The 16,102-nt window shown below is 39.8% G+C and overlaps 1 pseudogene; it reads left to right on the forward strand.

The window, feature by feature from the left end:
- Positions 1–4,098: 4,098 nt before the first annotated feature.
- Positions 4,099–5,089, forward strand: LOC100350201 (olfactory receptor 1468-like; annotated as a pseudogene).
- Positions 5,090–16,102: the final 11,013 nt, after the last annotated feature.

Genomic DNA, 16,102 nt, shown 5'->3' on the forward strand with positions numbered 1-16,102 from the left:
GAGAAAGAAGGGTCAGAGAGGTAGAAGGAAAACCAGAGGAGTGAGTATCTCAAAATCCAAGGAATAAGGATATATTAAGATGAAAGGCAACTATCTGAGATGAATGCTTTTGACTTGCCAAGAAGGGTGATAGGGTCATGGTGACCTTATCAAGAGCTATTTCAGTGGAACTGTGTGGGGCAGAAGACAGGTTGGAGTAGGTTGAGATGAAGAAATACAGACAGAAACATAGACAACTCAATAAATGTTTGTTTAATGGTGGGAGTGAGATTGTTCATTAACTGAAGAGGCCAGAGGATCCCGGGGTTGGGGGGGAGGGGGGAGTTTGTTTCTTTAAACACCAGAGAGACTAAAACATGTTTTAAAGACAAAGACAGAATCCAGTAGATAAGGATTTGTTAAAGATATAGGTAAGCAAGCAGTTAACTGATGGCATAGTTTCCTGGGAAGAGAGAGGGGGATAGACTCCAGGGTTTAGGTAAAAGGATTGCCCTTTAATGGAAAGAAGGATATGCCTCTAAGACAACATGAGGGGAGAAAAGAGTAATTGAAATGTGTATAGTCACCAGGTTTGGAGATAGTGTCTTTTCTAGATGTAGTTCTAGAGGATTGGAGGCAAAGTTGAATAGGTGGTGAGGACATTTGCTGGGATTAGAGGGAAAGAGAATAATATGTAGAAAATTTGAGAAGATAACTTTTGGCCAAATTCTCTGCATGCCATTGCTTTTCCATTCCCCTAGAGGTTTCTCATGACTTTTAAGAGATGGTGAAATACGGTGGGTAAGAACACGGGCTCTGAAGCAGAGTAATGTGGTATGAACCTTGTCCCCACCATTACCTGGTTGTATAACTTGGGATAAATCACTCAATTTTTCTGTCCCCAGTTTCTTCATCTGTGAAAAAATGGTTGCAATTTTACCTATCTCATTATTTTACTTGATGACTAGTTAAATGAGTTAACACACATGGAGGGCTTAGAATAATACCTGACAAATCGCAAGCACTAAATATCACCTGAGTCAATTTACTATTGGATTATGTGGAGATGCAATGACAACTGCTTGATATGAAAGAGGGTGAACTTTTCCCCAAAAGTTGATGTTCTAGTTTTCTAATTAGAGTGAGTATACAACAGGGACATATGGCTTGTTTCTATTCTCAGTGGTATATCCATATTATTTATGTTCCAGGAAATCAATGAATACAAATATATCCCAGTAGAGAGGCTGTGGTCCATAGAGGATGGGATGAGAGTGGTTTCTAACAAGGAGGCTTGAGGCTGTGTTCTGAGCCTTAGGGTAATCCCTGAAACCAGAAGCACAGGCAAAACAACCAGAGATTTCTATTCCAGTCCTGTTTCCTGTCTTCTTCTATATTAGGAAGATAAAAGGTTCAGATGTTGGCGGGAAAAATCAACTACTTTTTTAGTGAAGTGAAACTGTTGCTTTCTGGAATAGCTTTGGAAATAGTCACATAACACATAACATCTGGGTAAGTTCCATGAGAGGGTCAGCCTCAACTTGCAAATGAACATTTGATCCCCACATTCTCTGGAAAGGTGCTGCACTAACATAGTGACTTGAATATGAAAGGCAAAAGCCTGAAGATAGCTATACATCTGGTTGTAAAAGATGATGACTTGTTGGAGAGAGATGAAAAGAGGTAAATGAAGCTAGCTGGTATGATGCCTTGAGGGTCGAATCAGGAATGTGGGCTGTCCAACTTTGCTAATACAATTTGCATTAATAAAAAGCCTGGATTACATGAACATAACAATATGCCAGATTTTTTTTGTTTGTTTTCAGCACATTCTGTACATATGAAATGGCTCAGGGTTGCCTAGCAGAGGTCCCACCAGACCCGGTCCTGCCTGATTTATAATTAGCACATTTATTTGTTGATATGCAAATTAGTCCAGTAAATACTGTGTTATTAAATGAATGCAACATTCTTCCCACAATCTTTTTTTTTCCTTTGGACATGCAGAGTGGACAGTGAGAGAGAGGCAGGGAGAAAGGTCGTCCTTTACCGTTGCTTCACCCTCCAATGGCCGCTGCGGCTGGCGCACCGTGCTCCAACTATTCATTAATGCTACCAAGCTCTTTCATCATAGAAGGTACGAAGTTAAACAGCAAATCAGCAAAAGTAGGTAAATTTATACACTGAAAGTTTTGTTAGATGGGGAAGATGGTATAAAAACATGGCAGATCTTTGAGTAAGTAGCGAATACATAAAATCAATCTCATAAGAGTACAAATAACAGTTTGTAAAAAGTGCACATTGGGGCCAACACCGTGGCTCAATAGGCTAATCCTCCACCTGCGGCGCCGGCACACCGGGTTCTAGTCGCGGTCAGGGCGCCTGATTCTGTCCCGGTTGCCCCTCTTCCAGGCCAGCTCTATGCTGTGGCCAGGGAGTGCAGTGGAGGATGGCCCAAGTGCTTGGGCCCTGCACCCCATGGGAGACCAGGAGAAGCACCTGGCTCCTGCCTTTGGATCAGCGCGGTGCGCCGGCGGCAGCGCGCTGGCCACAACAGCCATTAGAGGGTGAACCAACGGTAAGAGGAAGACCTTTCTTTCTGTCTCTCTCTCTCTCACTGTCCACTCTGCCTGTCAAAAAAAAAGTGCACATTGGAATAAGCAAAGATAAAGCTTCCTATTTTTAAGCACATTTCCTCTTATTTAGATTTACGTAAGTATGAGACAAACCTTTTGGAGTCAAAATTCAAAGCCTAACTCTATTATTTACTAGCTCTGTGACTAACTGAGCAAGCTCTTACATGCCTAGAATATAGATGATGCTCCACAAATATTAATTGTTGACCCCATCCTTCAAATTATGATATAAGCAATGTAGTAGCAATATAGCACAGTGTTTAGGTAAGAAGGCTCTGAGGGCAGACTGATGGAGCTCGAAATCCTGAATCCATCTTATTCGACCTCTTTAATTTTTTATTTCCTCACTTGTAAACTGAGCCTCTTAGTAGTTCTACTTAACTCACAAGGTTGTGGTGAATATTTGATAAGATAATCCATGTAATGTGCTTCGCACAGTATCTGCAACATAGTAATCCCTCAATGAACGCAGGCTCTTAAAGTATTAGCTTTATCTTTTCTTCCTTTTGGCTCCTACTCAACCATTATTAATGGTCTTGTTCGGGATTCTAAACATGACCTCTATGTTGTTTAATTTAGTGGTCAGTCTTACATGACTTCTCTGAAGTAATGCAGATGAATGCTTTCTCCTTGTTGATATGTGACAAGAGGGATGAATTCAGAAAGATTTGAAGAAGAGAATTATTTAGTGGATAAAATTTTGAATCAGACGCCAGAGTGAGGCTGTAGAGTCTCTGGAGCACTAAAAAATTATCAGCTCCAGAAGTAGGAAACATCCAACCCACTGGCTATATAAGGCCCTCAAAATTGTTTGGTCTGGCCCTGCCGAGGCAACTGCAGGCAGGACTTGAAATTCAATGAATCTGTGGCAGGCTGATTTTTAAGTTGATGATTCTGTATGGCCCTCGGATGATGTTATAAATATCCAAATGACCCTAGGCAGAATAAAGGTTCCCCACCCTTGAACATCACATGTACGTTGGATATTCACCTGTCCAAAGGCAGGAGTTGGTTTAGACCTAATCTGGAGGTTCCCTTTTGCCTTTACAGTTGTGATCTTTTCAAATTAATGAATATTTGTGTAACAATAGCTAAAACCTGACATTTAACGTGGGTCCTTGCAAACCTCGCAGCACCAAATGTAAAGTAGGTACTCTTTGTAGTTTAAAGATGATGAAAAATCTTAGAAAAGCTCAGAAAACATTACCAGATAGATAGAAATCTATAATATTCAGTTTTTCATTCATTCATTCATTCATTCATTCACTCTTGTTTAAATACAACTGATATTTATTGGTCACCTTACTTTGCACCAGACACTTGCATTTAGCAATGATGTACAGTCCTGAACGTAGAAGATAAAACCCATCCCCTCTGTGAAATTTGTTTTTCAGCAGGAGAATAATATGACCAAGACCTGGCTCATTCCATCGCCTGATTCTACTCTATAACATAATGCAGTGCACCAATGGGTTGTTGTGTCATGTTACCATCTTATAGTGAAGTTGAATTCTTCCCTTTTTAGATGCAGTGGAACCATGCACAAAGAAAATCAGAGTACTGTCTCTGAATTCTTCCTCCTGGGACTCATGGTGGGATCTGAAAAGCAGCAGCTCATTTTCATGATATTTCTGTGCATGTATCTGGTCACCATGGTAGGAAATGTACTTATCATTCTGGCTATTATCAGTGATGCTCACCTCCATAGCCCCATGTACTTCTTCCTTGCCAATCTCTCCTTCACTGACATCTGCTTCACAACCACTGCAGTCCCCAAAATGTTAGCAGATATGAGAAGCCAAAGCCCAAGCATCTCCTTTGCAGGATGTCTTGCACAAATGTATTTTTTTATGCTCCTGGTGGACCTAGATAATTTCCTCTTGGCAGCCATGGCCTAAGACCGGTACATTGCCATCTGTCGCCCGCTACATTATGCTGCATTACTGAATCCCAAGCGCTGTGCTCTGTTGGTTGTGACTCCATGGGTTATCTCCAACCTTGTCTCAGTGTTGCATCTCAGTCTGCTGAGCCACTTGACTTTCTGTGATCAGAGGGCAATCCCACACTTCTTCTGTGACCTGGAACCCATTTTAAGACTTGCTTGCTCGGACACCCAAATCAACAACCTGCTAATTCTAATCATTGGTGGAGCGGTTATCTTCATCCCCTTCACCTTCATTCTTGTCTCCTATGCGCTTATTGGCAGCACTGTGCTTGGGGTTCCATCAGCCAAGGGGAAGTGGAAAACATTCTCTACATGTGGCTCCCATCTCTCTGCTGTGTCTCTCTTCTATGGATACATAATTGGGGTCTACTTTCTCCCCTCTTCTACCTACTCAGCACAGAGGGATAACGTGGCTGCTGTCATGTATACAATTGTAACCCCCATGATGAACCCCTTCATCTATAGTCTAAGGAACAAGGACATGAAAGGAGCATTGAGGAGACTACTCAGCAGACAAAGCTTATTCTGAAGTCCATGAGCCCTACAGAAAGAGACACCTGCATGAACTTCTTCCTTAGGACAAGCGTGTAGAGGATCCGGAGCCTCAGGCTACTGTGCTCTCTTAGTTGCCTGCCTGTAAATTCTTGCCCCAAATCCTGGCCCAAGACCCTAGAACATACCCAACTCCCCATGAAAAAAACAAACAAACAAAAAAAAAACACAAAAAAACCACACTTGTTTGTTCCAAAGTCTTCATTCACAACTTACAGGCAGAGTTTTTTGTGAAAGTTCATAGTTGTATAGTCAGTGCTTAATAATTGTTCCTAATTGTTGGTTTATGTCTCTTTTCTCCCTCTATCAACCCTTACATGTTATATCATAGGGAAGGAAGGAAGGAAGGAAGGAAGGAAGGAAGGAAGGAAAAAAGGAACTGATGATAGTACCTCAAAATCTTATTCAAGGGTGTTTCAAATATTCCATGGTAAATGGTCTTTTTTTAACTTTTATTTAATAAACACAAATTTGCAAAGTACAGATTTTGGATTACAGTGGCTTTTTCCCCCACATAACTTCCCTCCCACCTGCAACCCTCCCCTCTCCCACTCCCTCTCTCCTTCCATTCACATCAAAATTCATTTTCAATTCTCTTTATATACAGAAGATCAATTTAGTATATACTAAGTAAAGATTTCAACAGTTTGCTCCCACACATTGAAACACAAAGTGTAAAGTACTGTTTGAGAACTAGTTATAGCATTAATTCACATTGTACAACACATTAAGGACAGAAATCCTACATGGGGAGTAAGAGCACAGCAACTCCTGTTGTTGACTTAACAATTGACACCCTTGTTTATGGCGTCAGTAATCACCCTAGGCTCTTGTCATGAGTTACCAAGGCTATGGAAGCATTTTGAGTTCACTGACTCCAATCTTATTTAGACAAGGTCATAGTCAAAATGGAGGTTCACTCCTCCCTTCAGAGAAAGAAGGTACCTCCTTCTTCGATGGCAAGTTCTTTCCACTGAGATCTCACTCTGAGAGATCTTTCATTTAGGATTTTTTAGTGTCTTGGCTTTCCATGCTAAAAATATTCTCATGGGCTCTTCAGCCATATCCAAATGCCTTAAGGGCTGATTCTGAGGCCAGAGTGCTGTTTAGGACATCTGCCATTCTATGAGTCTGCTGTGTATCCAGTTTCCCATGTTGGATTGTTCTCTCCTTTTTAATTCTATCAGTTAGTATTAGCAGACACTAGTCTTGTTTATGTGATCCCTTTGACTCTTAATCCTATCATTATGATCAATTGTGAACTGAAACTGATCCCTGGGACTAGTGAGATGGCATTGGTGCATGCCACCTTGATGGGATTGTATTGGAATCCCCTGGCACATTTCTAACTCTACCATTTGGGGCAATTCTGATTGAGCGTGTCCCAAATTGTACATCTCCTCCCTCTCTTATTACCACTCTTATATTTAACAGGGATCACTTTTCAGTTAAAATTTAAACACCTAAGAATAATTGTGTGTTAGTTACAGAGTTCAACCAATAGTATTAAGTAGAGCAAAAAAAATACTAAAGAGGATATAGTAGGAAGTTGTTCAACAACAGACAGGACTAGGGCTGATCAAGTCACTGTTTCTCATAGTGTCCATTTCAGTTCAAAAGTTTTCCTTTTTGGTGCTTGGTTAGTGTCACCGATCAGGGCGAACATATGATATTTGCCCCTTTGGGACTGGCTTACGTCACTCAGCGTGATGTGTTCCAGATTCCTCCATCTTGTTGCAAATGACCAGATTTCATTTTTTTACTGCTGTATAGTATTCTATAGAATACATATCCCATACTTACTTTATCCAGCCTACTGTTGATGGGCATTTAGGTTGATTCCAGGTCTTAGCTATTGTGAATTGAGCTGCAATAAACATTGAGGTGCAGACAGCTCTTTTATCTGACAATTTAATTTCCTTTGGGTAAATTCCAAGGAGTGGGATGGCTGGGTTGTATGGTAGGGTTATATTCAGGTTTCTGAGGAATCTCCAAACTGACTTCCATAGTGGCTTGACCAGTTTGCATTCCCACCAAAAGTGCATTAGTGTCCCTTTTCCCCCACCTCCTCACCAGAATCTGTTGTTGGTAGATTTCTGTATGTGAGCCATTCTAACCAGGTTGAGGTGAAACCTCATTGTGGTTTTGATTTGCATTTCCCTGATTGCTAGTTATCCTGAACATTTTTTCTTGTGTCTGTTGGCCATTTGGATTTCCTCTTTTGAAAAATGTCTATTGAGGTCCTTGGCCCATCTCTTAAGTGGGTTGTTTGTTTTGTTGTTGTGGAGTTTCTTGATCTCTTTGTAGATTCTGGTTATTAACCCTTTATCTGTTGCATAATTTGCAAATATTTTTCCCATTCTTTTGGTTGCCTCTCCACTTTCCTGACTGTTTCTTTTGCCATACAGAAACTTCTCAATTTGATGCAATCCCAAATGTTAATTTTGGATTTGACTGCCTGTGCCTCCAGGGTCTTTTCCAAGAAGTCTTTGCCTGTGCCTATAGCTTGCAGGGTTTCTCCAATGGGTAAATGGTCTTAAAAGATGTTTATTGGGGCCAGTGTTGTGGTATAGTGGGTAAAGCTGCTAATTTCGACACTGGCATTCCAATTTGGGTGTCAGTTTGTGTCACAGCTGATCCCCTCCCAAATCCAGCTCCCTGCTAATAGCCTGGGAAAAGCACTACATGATGGTGCAAGTCTTTGGCCACTGAAACCCACATGGGAGATCCAGATGAGCCTCCTCGCTCCTGGATTTGGCCTAATCCAGCAGCCATCTGAGGAGTAAGCCAGAAGATGGAAGATCTCTTCCCCCCCCACACACACACTTTCAAAATAAATCTTTACGAAAACAAAAGTATTTATTTTGGTGCCAATAGATTATAATCAAGATTTTGTTGATGTTATTCAGGATATCTTGAGCTCTTTGGGTGACTCTTAAAGTCTCAATAACACCCCACACACATACACACATAGTCTCTCTCTCTCTGTCTCTCCCTCTCTCTCACTCTCTCTCTTTCTCTCTCTCACACACACACACACACACACACTCAAACACCTTTAACATTTTATTTTTCAGAATATTCTAGTTTTACTTACTCCATGTCGACTTATATGCCTTTGCTAAACTTAGGATATAATATCAAACCCTTTCTTTGACTATAGGTCAACTGAGTTCTCTGCAATCATTCTTTTTTTTTTTTTTTTGACAGGCAGAGTGGACAGTGAGAGAGAGAGACAGAGAGAAAGGTCTTCCTTTGCCGTTGGTTCACCCTCCAGTGGCCGCCGCGGCCAGCGCAGTGCGGCCAGTGCACCACGCTGATCCAATGGCGGGAGCCAGGTGCTTATCCTGGTCTCCCATGGCATGCAGGGCCCAAGTACTTGGGCCATCCTCCACTGCACTCCCTGGCCACAGCAGAGAGCTGGCCTGGAAGAGGGGCAACCAGGACAGAATCCGGCGCCCCAACTGGGACTAGAACCTGGTGTGCCGGCGCCGCAAGGCGGAGGATTAGCCTAGTGAGCCGCGGCGCCGGCCCTGCAATCATTCTTATATGAACCTTATCAACATTGCATCATTTTTGACTTCTAATTTCAATTTTTTTAAAGCAAAAACTTAAAGACACCCAGAAACCAAGCCAAATGTATCCTTTTCCTTTGGTAGTTTTCAATTTTGTGCTGAATCTTTTTATTTCTGATTCAACAACAGCATATTTAGTGATCTGCATTTATTGAGTCTTTTCAATGCACGCAACTTCATTTTATAGAACCAAGTTTCTTTTGCCCTCATTCTGCATTGGTTCATATAATTCTAATTAGACTTAAATTAAGTTTAATTAAAATTATAATTGTGTAGACGAGTGCAACTCACACAAACAGGTTTTGGGAAAAATACAACTGACTCTTGGGATAAGACTTAATACTTTAGACATAGTAGGGAATTGCCAACTCACTACAAGTATTCATTAGGGCATGGACATTGGCCAGAAAGTTTTGTACAGGGAATGGATATTGTCCTTAATCCAGAGAGTTTACATCATAATCAATTAAGAGTGTATTTTTAAAAAGTTACAAGCAGAGATACCCTGATTAAAGCTGAGGCAGGGGACTTGAGGGCTTGCCTTATCAGCCTACTCCTCACTTCATCTTAGGTCATATATGGAAATTTGGTCTCCAAAAGGAAACAATAATTTATGCTGTTGGCTGGCTATGTGTTACCCATGCCCTGAGAAATGCTTTCTCTCCTCCCTTGCCCCTTCTAAACCGCCCATGGCTCTTGTTACAGGATAATTTCTCTCCACTTCATAGACACAATGACCAAGTTGATGAGAGATGAGCAAAAATTATGATATACAATAAAGAAGGTTATCCTGTGTAACAGTTGCCACACTAACAAAATAAGTTTTCAGTTCTCAGATACACCATCAGGGGCCATAGTGGATCAGAAGGAGCCAGAGCAGACCATGTTCATCTTGAGATGTTGGGTAAATGACAGATAACCCTCTCCTGTGGTGCCTTAATTGCAAATTAGATTGCCAAAGAGAAAGCTGTACCCCAGTGTTTTTGTTTTTGCCATTTGAGAGGAAGAGAGGCATTTTGGAACATGTAGCTTTCAGATGGCAGATATGCTATGTCTTCTTCATTTCTAAGGCCCTCCTTTCCACCTTGGTGCCACTCACAGAGAAGCAGATAAAATTGTTAAATAAATGAGCAAAAAGATCTTGGGAACAATTTTGACTGTGTCTGATTTGATATAAATCAATCATCTTATCAGAAAACCTGACTGCATATTCCATGTCTCCAACAAAGTCACTTGTTGTAAAATCAATCAGGGCCTATAGGTTATAATTTTAAAAGCCTCAAAAACATAAAAAAGAGGTATGCATGACCTCCTGATACAGTTGCAATTAAAGAAACAATGGCCTTATTATATTAATATATAATATATATTTATATGTAATATAAATATAATATAAATATATAAATGTATAAATATAATTATGCTTTCAATGGCACATAGAGGAGAATGACTCCTGTCCCTGGAATCTTACAGTCTAAGACAAGCAACCTTGGTGCAGAACAGTCAACAACAGAGAAAGATATATATATATATATATATATATATATATATATAAATTCAATATGCCATTAAACGAATAATGCTTCCACTTTTGAACAAGCCAAAAATGACATACCTACTGGAAATTATGGTGAAGGAATATTTTTTAGAAAAAAACAATGGACGCAGAATCAGATAGACCTGGCTTTGATTCCTGGCTCTCCAATTCTTAGTTGTAGGACCTTGGGAAAGTCATTTCACTTATTCAGTCCTCAATTTCTACATGTGAAAAATGCAGTTAATAGTTATTATAGTTGATTATATATAATTATTTACTTCAGGGATTGAATAAAATATCTGATATAAAGAGCATAGCACATAATATGTGATTATTAAACGTGAATCTCTCTGTTTCTTCCTTCGTTACATACTTAGATCTTGCTAGCCAAAAGTGACAGTAACTACATTTCAGGTCATATGGAAGTTTTTGACTTAAGGAGGACAGGGATTTAAAAGGCTGCCCCAAAAGAACAAAATAACATAATTGAAAAGAGAAATAAATTTGAAGAAAAAACAAAGAGAGTTATATGAGGGCTCAAAGGAAAGCTTCAGTTCAAGGTAATATAATTATGTATCAAACATTAAGAAAAATAAGAATATACTTAAGCATCTTCTTTTCCAGATGGGTTTTGAACCTTATGAAAGAGCCTTTTCAAAAAATACATCACTTCCATCTTTCTCATACACTAGATAATGAGTTCAACAAAGGGTTTATTACCATGCAGAAAATGAATGCAACCTAGTCTGGGTCTAGAGAATAGTTGGAACCATATCTCATCAATATAATTGTCACATAGAAGAAAATGACAGTAATTAGGTATGAGAAAAAGTGGAAAATGCTTTGGGTTGGACTGCGGTTTAGAGGATCCTCAAAAAGGAGTAAAGATCACCGGTGGGTAGTTCATCTGGATGAGGTTCCCACTGAAAAGGAACAAATAATTCACTGTGTGAGTGTCTGAGCAAGACAGGACCAAGAGTGGGGATGTGTCAACAAAAGAAATTGTTGATGATTTGGACTCACAGAAGCCAAACGTAAAGGTTGAACTTCCTAAAAAGCCGGTGTGGATAACTCCACATTGGTAATATGCAAGGAACATGGTGAGAGGATAGAGGAAAGGATATCTGATTGTCATGTAAAATTCCTAGGCCAGGGAGGCTTCAAGAAACATGCAACAGTCACAAAGAGCAAGTACATTAGCATTTGGATCATACAGCAAGAGAAGGAATGGTCTTTTCTGTCAACAAATTCACCAGCACTTTGCAGAATGTGGCCAGGGACAAATATAAATACATGAAAGATAAGTTTCATAAGATTAAGTACCTGGAGATTGGAAAAAGGATCAATATTGATAAGCATCAGCAAGACAAAGTTTCTCACAAAAGAAACTACACACCAAAGAGAACACTTTAATGTAGAGATTCTATGTGATGCCAGATTTAAAAAAAAAACTGTCACTAAATTTTGTCAAAAAAATAACAAAATTTTGTGTATCTACAACCACAAGTGCTGCATCTTAATAGCTCAGCAGAATGTTACAGTGGTAGAAGTAATAAAACATCTACACACAGTACAGAGTAGTTGATGAGGTTATGGAAATATTGCCTTGGAGTATAGACTATAGGAATATATATGTGTCGCTCCCCGTCTTCGTGGAGGAACGACACAGGACCCTGCGCTGTTCTTTCGTCTGCTCGGCCCTCCCCGGGTTTGCTGCTGGTTCTTCCCGGGTTGGCTACCATCCCTTCCACCTCCGTGGAAGGGCGGTTCCCCCTGCCACTTTCCCCACTTCCGCGGGGAAGCGGCACACCGCCGGCCGGCTCTCTCGGGGGCTGTACAGGTGTTCCTTCAGATAGATGTTCCTGGTGCATGTTGTTTCTCTCCTCCTTTATAGTCCTCTTCCACCAATCCCAACTCTGCTACCCACACGCCGAGTACGCTGCTCTCCTCCAATCAGGAGCAGGTCCTGCTGTTTATTGGTTGAACTGGAGGCAGCTGCGTAGAAGCTGTTTCCTCCTCTCCCAGCGCCATATTGTGGGAGAGCAGATGCATAGAATAAGTCTTAATTCGAGTAACAGTCTAGTCCGAGTTGCTCCCCACATATATGAATGGCGGTCTTTATTTCTGGAGGTCTGCAACATAGGCCTTCCTACAGATCTCACCTGGGATACAAGTTGGTATGTTATGTCAACCACATCACTCCCTTGTCTCAATACATTATCTCTGTGGCTTCTCAGTACATTATCTCTGTAGCTTCTCATCTCTCCTATATCGAATATAGTCTGGTACTTTGTATGCAGTAGATGCTGTGATAAATTTTGATAATACAATCCAACTTTGGGGAAAACAATGGAAAATAACCCACAAGAAGGAAGCAGTGTTTAATACAAAGGTATTAATTATGAAAGTCAGTGCATTTTCTAACTCATTTGTATTTTGCATGTTCAAACACGCAGTTATGAATACTTAGCTTCTGAAGATTGTTAACTTTCTCCATGTATATGTATAGTCCATGCAATGTTTTATGAGCTGATATCACTGTTTTGAAATATACAACTCCTGCACTGAAGAAGCTCACATGTTAGAGGTAAAGGTAGTGACCATATAGTGTAACAAGCGCAGGTAGGGAATTACATGAGCACTGAGTCTAGATACACAGTGACTCCATCTTCAGCCCTAATGTGGGGCTTTTGGAGCTAGTAACTTAAGACACTCCAGGATCTCAAATACATACTGCCACTGTTTGGGAATGATAGCACTCTGAGGTAAAGTATCTACCAATTCAGGAGGACCGCGGTACTGAAATACTCAATATTTGCTAAGACCCTGTCACACAATGCTTTTGTACACAGTACCCTACTTACTTCTGCCAAATTCTTATACTTTCTGAAGATTCATATTTGCTTAAAATTACCCAGTTCTCGAATATCCAAGGGAAATGCGTTTCTTGCACTCAGCATTCACTTGAATATATTCTGTATAATAGACACAGCGATAGTAACACGAAGCAGTGGAGAGAATCTAAAACGGTGAAATAGCCTACATTCCCAGGAGGGGAACACAAAGCTAAGAGGAAAAAAAAAAGATATGCTCAGGTTGCATTTCAGAATGATCAGAGAAGTCTTTGCTAATATTCTCATGGTAGATCAATTAATTTAAACATGTTTCTGATAATAATGTTTATGACATTATTATAAATGTGGAAACTAGAATTGCTTGTTTTGAAATCTCACAGATTTCAATTAAAGAGAGCTCACCTTAGTTTCTAGTATCTAGATGAAGAATACTTAACTGTGACTACTAATCAGGGCCCAATGTGTTTATATGAGGATCCATTCTAGATTTACTTATCAAGAATCTCTATATGTGTCATTACGTGTTTTTTGGTTTGTGGAATAAACAACTTCATTGAGATATAATTTTCACCCCAAAATTCATCCACTTTAGTGAATAATTCAAAGAGTGGGGGAAAAGATATGCATATATGTAATTCCAAAATTAAAGAATATTATATTCCTAATACCCTAAAAAATCTCTCTGGATCCATCACAGTTCATTCATCCTATTGGTGGCCCTAGTTAAAGAGTTTAAATGCTACAAGCATATGTTTATCTAAATTGAGATTTGAAAAAAAAAACCCTTATGCAATTTATATGCTTCAATATGAGGACTATTAAAAATTAATGGATGATATTGGTGCCAGGTTGAGTTCCGGCTGCTCCACTTTTGACCCAGCTCCCTGCTAGTGTGCCTAGGAATGCAGTGGAGGATGGCCTAAGTCACTGGGCCCCTGTGCCAGTGTGGGAGACCTGGAGGAAGCTCCTAGTTCCTGGATTCAGATTGGCTCAGCTCCAGCCACTTGGGGAATGAACCAGTGGATGGAAGACCTCTTTCTCCCTCTGTCTCTACCTCTCTATTTCTAACTATTTAAAATAAATAAAATAAATATTTTAAAAAATTAATGGATGAAGATTTAGATTTATATTTAATTACATTTTGGAAACCTATAGCATGTCACTTACCACTTAGTCAAATGAATCACCCATCCCTCAGATTTATTGTCAAGTGCAAAATCAACCCCCTCTTTTAAATTCTGCCTCAAAAATAAGCCAGCCAAATACCAAAGCACATTATTTAGCAGTATTGAACTGCAATGTGGAACAGGAAAGAAACCCAAATTTACAGATATATTTTAATAGACACAGCCATGAGCATCATAATAGGACTCACTGGCATGAGCTGAATCAGTAATATGTGCACAAGGCCAATTACTTGTTGTCATGGAGCAATGATCTGAACTCTGACACTATCTCCGTGGATATCTTTTTCTCTTTATTCTCAAGATTTCCCCATTTACCAAATAAGGGGATTAGACTACATGCTTTCAAAGGTTGTTTTTTTTTTTTACCTCAACATCCTGGGATTCTTTTAGTAAATTTACTGATAAAAATATTGCCTTAACACCAATGCTTAATATTGCTTTATAGTATTAGTGAGAAAATCAAAATCTCATTAGAAGCATTTGTGACTTCAAGTTATCCCAGCTCCAAGGGTGACCACAGCACTCGTGTCAGGAATAACATCTTAATGCGGGTTCTTGTTCCTTGGAGCTAAATGTGTTCTTTGAACATTACATAGCACTGTATATTATTTTTAATATTCCTTTAGGAGTCATGCAGAAAGCCAAATAAGATGTCAAACTTTATTTGAAGAAATTATACCATCATAGAGTTGCCTTGGCTTTACATATTTTCCTTATTACAATGCAAGAAAGGAAAGGTCTACAGAAATAATATTAGTTCCAAGTTTTGAATTTGAACAGGCAAGTGCATTTTTCTTTCTTCTCCCTAGTGAAGAAGAGTTTTATGACCCACTCACAGAACAGACATTGAAAATCTAAATCCAAGTTAATTTGATAGAGATCTTCTGGGAGTATCCACATATACTAGAAAGTCTATGTAACCCACAAAACTGTACCTCTATTCATGTATTCAATTCACAGTGTGTCTTCAGAGTAAAAGAAAAAGGATGAAGTGCAGATTTGGGTTAGTTTAGATTTAAAAACCCCATATATACTTAACTCAAAAGGTAAAAATTGTACACTCAAAATTATACAGATATTACAATATTTAACTCAACCTATACTGATGAGAATACCTCATGACAATGAAGAAACCAAAAGGATGCTTTGTGGAATGCATTCCAATGAATATTTTGCAAAAGAACAAGTAAATGTTTCATTGGAAATACGGGAACACATGTAAAAATCCAACTTGCTAAATGTAAAATAGCAAAAAATAAATAAATAAAAGAAAAAAAGGAAGACTTACAAAACGGTTTGTGAAAAAAAGAGTCTGAAGTAAAAGCATATCAAAAAAATACAAGGTTCATTATAAATGTAATTTCTCCTAAATGCATGGAATGTGAGCCAGAGGGAAGGTTAAGGACAGCTTCCATCTATGTTATAAAGAGAAAGGCAGGAATTCCACTTTAAAAGCACCCCAAGGCCGGTGCCATGCCTCACTTGGCTAATCCTCCACCTGCGGTGCCGGCATCTTACATGGGCGCTAGGTACTAGTCTCAGTTGCTTCTCTTCCAGCCCAGCTCTCTACTGTGGCCCGGGAAGGCAGTGGAGGATGGCCCAAGTGCCTGGGTCCCTGCACCTGCATGAGAGACCAGGAGGAAGCACCCGGCTGCTGGTTTCGGATTGGCGTAGCGCTGGCCGTGGCGGCCATTAGGGGAGTGAACCAACGGAAGGAAGACCTTTCTCTCTGTCTCTCTCTCACTGTATAAATCTGCCTGGCAAACAAACAAACAAACAAACAAAAACACAAATGTACAGTGACAGTTGAAAAAAACAACAGGGTGTCCATGAAGG

This window comes from Oryctolagus cuniculus, chromosome X (genome assembly GCF_964237555.1).
Source record: "Oryctolagus cuniculus chromosome X, mOryCun1.1, whole genome shotgun sequence".
NCBI lineage: Eukaryota > Metazoa > Chordata > Mammalia > Lagomorpha > Leporidae > Oryctolagus > Oryctolagus cuniculus.